The sequence below is a fragment of the Lagenorhynchus albirostris genome, chromosome 4 (assembly GCF_949774975.1).
Source record: "Lagenorhynchus albirostris chromosome 4, mLagAlb1.1, whole genome shotgun sequence".
NCBI classification, from domain to species: Eukaryota; Metazoa; Chordata; class Mammalia; order Artiodactyla; family Delphinidae; genus Lagenorhynchus; species Lagenorhynchus albirostris.
In genome coordinates, this window is record NC_083098.1 from 36,097,738 (window position 1) to 36,103,987 (window position 6,250).

At 48.0% G+C, this 6,250-nt stretch overlaps 1 pseudogene; it reads right to left on the reverse strand.

The window, feature by feature from the left end:
- Window positions 1-2,444: 2,444 nt before the first annotated feature.
- LOC132519240 (serine/threonine-protein kinase pim-1-like) lies at window positions 2,445-3,400 on the reverse strand (annotated as a pseudogene).
- Between the last annotated feature and the right edge of the window lie 2,850 nt (window positions 3,401-6,250).

Genomic DNA, 6,250 nt, shown 5'->3' on the forward strand with positions numbered 1-6,250 from the left:
TAACATTTAAATACAGTAAAATTAACTGTTGGTATGCAGCTTTATGACTTGAAAATGTACATGTAAAGTTGTATAACCAATACCACAATAGTAGTAGGTTGGGACTTTGGGGAGGTTGAGATGAGGTGAATGTCTTTTGGGTGGGGGCCAGATGTGACTCTTTGGGAGCCAGAGGATGGGTTGTGGTGGACAAGATAATGCCCCCCCGCCAAGATTTTCATGTCTTTATCCCAAGAACCCATGAACTTATTCCCTCACATGGCAAAAGGGACTTTGCATGTGTGATTAAATTAAGCGTCATGAAAGATGGAGGTGCCCGTGGGCCCAACGTAATCACAAGTGTCCTTATAAGGAAAAGAGGAAAGCAGGAGAGTCAGTGAAGGTATGACAAGGGAAGTTGACAGATTAGAAGATGCTATACTGATGGCCTTGAAGACTGAGGAAGGGGCCTTGAGCCAAGGAATGTGGGCTGCCTCTGGAAGCTGCTGAAGGCAAGAAGGAAGTAATCCATTTCTTTCCTGGAGCCCCCGGAAGGAATGCAGCCCTGCCAACACCTTGATTTTAGGACTGTTTACCATCTTTACTGTAAGATGGTAAATTTGTGTTGTCTTAAGCCACAAATGTTTTGTAATTTGTTATAGCAGCTTATAGGAAACTCTTACAACAATGAAGAGAAAGAACAGTGTCAGCAGCCCTTTTCCCCAAAATACCCTAGTTCTACATTCCCTTTATACTCAGACCTTACCCCCACTCTTAACTGTGGGCAAGGATACATCTGTTCCATACCTCCATAGTTTTATCTTTTCCAAAATGTCATATAAATGGAATCCTACAGTATGTAGCCTTTTGAGTCTGTCTTCTTTTGCTTAGCGTAATACACTTGATATCCATCCATGTCCTGAGTGCCAATAGTTCATTCTGTTTCATTAATGAATAGTATTCCAGGAATGTACCACAGTTTGCTTATGCATCTCCCAGTTGAGTGACTTTTGGGTTGCTTCCCAAAAGGAGGTGATTGGGGTGGTTATGAATAAACCTGCTGTAAACATTTGTGTAAAGATTTTTGTGTGAACTTCCCTGAAGTGAAACTTGCATTTCATTTGGGTAAATACCTAGGAGTGGGATTGCTGAGTCATATGGTCTAACTTCATTTATTTTAAGACAAAAGGTTTTTATTCAAAAAACACCAAGTATAAAAAAAAAAAAAAGATCTCTTTTATTCCCCTGTACAGTATTTCACGCAGATAAAACCAGAAGACCACATGCTGCTCAAAACACAGCCCCAGAGAGGATGCGGAACGTACACCATCCAGAACTGCTTTTCACATATCCACCCTATGTACAGAAGTCAGATACGCCCCTCCCCCATCACACACGAACCCCATACCCACTTGGGAAACCAGGCCAGGGGGCCCGCAGCAGTCAGGGAGCTGCAGCAGCTGTCCCACCTGAGTCCTGTCACCCTATGAAGGAGCAGAGCAAGCGCTGAAGCCCTCCCCAAAAGGTCCCCAAGTCAGAGGAGGAAAGAAGAAAAGAAAACTATGGTGGCAGCCATGAAAGCTTGAAGCAGGAAGGGAACCAATTAAATAAATACATAAAATCATAATATTGACCTCCAGGTTAAAATGCGCATCTTTCAAAAAAAGCCAAAACAAAACAAAACAAACCAGGTAAAATAACTTAAAGGCAAAATTAAAAAAGAATTAGATCAACTACAATGCTTTTGTACACTACCATGCCAACTGTACACACATTTACAGTTTTGTTGTTGTTGTTGTTTTGGATGTGTGTTGCTTGTGCATTTTGTGTGTGTGTGAGGTCTTGTCTTAGAAACAGTTAAGTAAAAACCAAAAAGGGAAGACCCGTTCACTTGGCAGTTTTACTAAAGGAGGTGGAAAAAGAGCAGGTGGCTCAGCGTTTGGCCCTGTAGCCTCTTCCATGGCACCTTTCATATGAAGGATGGGGGTGAAGGGGTGGGGAAGAAAGAGAGGGAACCAAACCCAGGCAGATTTTTGGAGAAGCAACAGGTAAAAGACGCAAGTTCAAGTATTTTTCCCAGCATAGCCATAGTCCCCATAGAAGGCACTCAGAAGAGTCGGAAGAGGTGACAGGGACTTAAAATGGTGCTAGTCCTATCCCACCCCACCCCGATTTCCCCCTACCTGACACATCGCACATTCAGCAGAACTCTTGATGAAGGGAACAGTTCCATGGCAGGATTCTGACACACGCCCAGCCCCCCGCCCCCAGGGATTTTGCAGAGTCCAGCGATGCTGGACTCCATGAGAAGGAGAGCATCTGTGGGAGGAGTCGCGGCCTAAGGCGGCTGGAGTGGAGTCTCTTCCTGCCTTTGGGAGGCAGCCTCCAGGGCCTGGGGTCTGGAATGAGTTGTAAATGTTGTTCCTGTATCAAGCACTGTCCTGCTTGGAGAGAAGTGTCACTGGTACTTGGGATGCTGGGAACAGATACTTCCCCTCCCGTGAGCATCTGACAGAGAGGGGAAAACCTTTCGGAAAAACTATTTGCTGGGCCCTGGTGACAGGCTGTGGAGATGGATCTCAGCAGTTTCCTGGGACAGGAGGACATCTTGCATCCACGGATGGTTCTGGATTTCTTCGAAGGATGGCTGATCTAATGGTCTCAGGGCCAAGCAGAATCTAATGAGATGCTGTCACCCTGAAGAGAGCCTCTGCCTGCAGAAAACTTGGTCCCAGTGATCTCTTCATTATGCTCAAAAGGAATATCTCCATAGACCATATCCTACAGCAGGATCCCCAGAGACCAGATGGCCGCCGACCTGCCATGGTAGCCATGGCGGCGGATCCACTCTGGAGGACTGTACACTCGGGTCCCATCGAAGTCCGTGTAGACGGCGTCCTTGACCCGAAGTCGATGAGCTTGAGCTCGCAGTGATTGAGGCGGATAATGATGTTCTGGTCCTTGATGTCACGGTGCCTCCAGGACCTGCCAGAAGAAGCTGTGGGCCAGCTCCTCCTGCAGGGCCCCACTTTCCGTGATCAAGTCGAAGAGGTCTTGCGCCAGCTCGGGCCTCTCCAGGGTCAGGACGAAACTGTCGGGCCTCTTGAGCCAGTCCAGGAGCCTAATGACGCCGGGGAAGCCCGAGCTCACCTTCTTCAGCAGAACCACTTCCACAGACACTCGGGTGCCATTAGGCAGCTCTCCGCAGTTGGAGATCCGGTCCTTCTCCACGTGCTTGTTGGTCACCGGCAAGTTGTCGGCGACACAGATGCCTGAGTGGTGGGCCTACCTGGTAGTGCGACTCCAGGGGCTCCTTCTCCTTGCCGGGTGCCAGCTTGGTGCCGTGAAGGTCGTGGCAGGGCGCGACGCGCAGGTGGGCAAGCAAGTTGATTTTGGAGAAGAGCATCCCAACCTCCAGGGTGTCGGCGCAGGGACTGTGTCTGGAGGAGCTGCAGCAGGACCTGGGGCTGGGGTTGTGCCGGTGGCTGTGCCTACAGCTGGGGCTGAGGCTGCAGGTGGCGCAAAAGGCCAAAGGCAAGTCGGAGGACTCCTGGGGGCGCTGCCGGGCTGGGGGCTGACAGACAAGCTGGCGGGGTCAGGCAGCTCCAAGGGCAGCGGGGCGGGCGCGCCTGGGGTGCGTGCAGCAGCGCCTCGGCACAGGGAGCTTGTAGCTGCTGCTACCGCAGCCGGTGCCGCTTCCTCCGCCACAGCGGCCCTGGTCTAACTTTGAAAGAAGCTGACAAACTATTTTCCAAAGTAACTGTGCCATTTTGCACTCCTACCAGCAACTTGAGTTCCAGCCTCGGCCTACTGGCCAGAGCTTGACATTGTCACTCTTTAAAAGTTTTATCTATTGTAATAGGTGTGTAGTAGTATCTTTGTTTTAAATTTGCATTTCACTGATGGCTAGGATTTTGAGCATCTTTCGTGCACTTATTTGCCATCTCTTTATCTTCTTTGATGAAATGTCCGTTCTAGTCATTTGTCCATTTTAAAAACTGGGTTGTTTGCTTTCTTGTTGATTTTTAAGAGGCTTTTAATATATTTGGATGTGCCCCAGGCATGAGCCACTCAGGAGCTGTCTGGGACTTCCTGTGGGTTTACATTGCAGCTCATTTCTCAAAGCAGCTAGAGGTGGGCCTGGAGCTATCCACAGAGTTAGGGAATTCCTTTCTCCAGGTCCCACCTGCTTCCCCCACACTCGCTGACTTTCTTTTCCTATTACATGTGGACAAAATGATGGTGTTTTCCTGCAAACTTAGCCTCCCATGCTATTGCGCAGTTCTGAGCAATCGGGCCTTCCCTGAGGACAAAGTGGCAAAAGAGAAAAAATAACAGGAGAATCCATCCCCCCAATACACACACACCCTTTGTAAGAAGTGGTCTCTTTCCCCCGTTTCTGTAGCCCGGGAGTGCAGTTTCCCTGCTGGATCGTGAACTGGTCTCAGGCAGAGCAAGGGGAGAACTCACACTCTCCATGTGCCCTTTCCCTGTTCTCTCACTAGAAGGGTCTTTCTCCAAGGGTTTGCCATCTTCGATTCACCATCCCACTCTTGGGTCAAAGCTGAGAGTAAAGGAGGGAAACCCCAGGAAACTCACTGCCACCTTACAGCTTGCTCTACAAGTTTTACCTTCCCTCCCCAGTCCACCTGCCCTTAATTACTTCTCAGACTCCTCAGGTAACTGCTTTTTGTATTTTGTCCAGGTTTCAGTTGAAATTGATGCAGGAGATAGTTGGGCTCCAGGCTAGGCATTTACAGCTGGCCTCCTGTTTACATTTCTTGGGGTGAGAAAAAGATGGGCTTCAGGCCAGACACTTACAACTAGCCTCCTGTTTGCATTTCCTGAGACAGGAGATAGGTGGGCTCCAGGTTAGGTATTTACAACCTGCCTCCTGTTTGCTCTTGGAAAGAGAAGCAACTACAGAAACAGGGTAAATATCCAGGCTTTGTCTCCCGAGATCAGAGGGGCTAAACCCTGCTGGAGTAAAGATCAGGAGGCCACATATTTCCCATCCTTGGGGCAAGGGAGACACTGCACGTGGGCAGAAAGGCCCCTTGCGGGTCAAAAAGGAGGGGGCACCACCCTAGAAGAGGTGATGCCAAGGCTCCCCCTAGGCCTCTGGGCTGGACTCCATCTTGGAAAAAAGTTGGGCACTAGTGTTGGGGAGGGCCCTAGGGCAGGTCAGGTGTGGAAAAGGAAACCAGATAATTGGCTAAGGGTAAACAAAGACCGGGAAGAACTGCCCTATATAAATGATTTAACAGCCTCTTTACTGCACTCCTCCTCATTAGGGGGGAGGCCCACACCCTTTCTCTCTGGGTGTGTATCTCTACCTTGCCTCTATCTTAAATAAACAGACCGTTTCCCTGTGTGCTCTCCCACTTGTTGTGCTGTGTCTCTAATAATATACCTTGGACCTGTTTTTATAGTTTTTACCTCCTGAGAAATGCAGTTTTCACCGGGGGCAAGAGCCAGGGAAATCTGCTTCTAGCCTCTAGATGTTGCTGGTCAAGAATTCCTGGTTTTCATCCAGGCTCCCCAGGTCTGATTCCTGGGCAGAGAACTAAGACCTCGCTTCAAGCCACTGCCCACTGCTGCCTCTCCAAGATCAAAATCGGTGGGAGAGATAGAATATAGCAGGCTTATTACATTTTGTTTGGCATCCGAAGTTTCTCTCCCTGGATTTTCAAGGTTGGAATGACCAAGGGCTCAGTCCTGGGCCCTCTTGTCATCTCTGTCTACTCACACCCTGTGACTTCATCTACTTTCATTGCCCAGAAATGTTTAACCTAGGCACCCCATAGCCAGTCAAGTTGACAAGTAAAATTAACCCTCACATATATATAAGAAAATATTGGAGACCATGTTTACAATCTGGGTATAGGAAGTGACTTTCTAAACATGACTTGAAACCAGAACCCTTTAAACATTGTTTACAGTAACTTATACCAAGAAAGAAACTAAGTGAATAGATATGTAGATAAAATATATAGGCTATCAGATAGGAAACCCCTCATCTTCCTGTAATAAGTTTGTAAGACCTGAATCAGATGGGAATCCATGCTCTTTACCTTCTTTTTAAGACAAGGAGTCACCTCTCCAGGTTCAAGGGCAAACTTTTCTCTTGTGATCCATCTTCATCCTATTTTTCTTCCTTTTAGAACTTTAAAGCAGTGGTTCTCACTTTTTTATCTCAAGACCCATTTACACTGAAGGGTAGCAGAATAAGCCTCTTTGGCATAAAGAGTATTTTGAGCTGACTATTTTG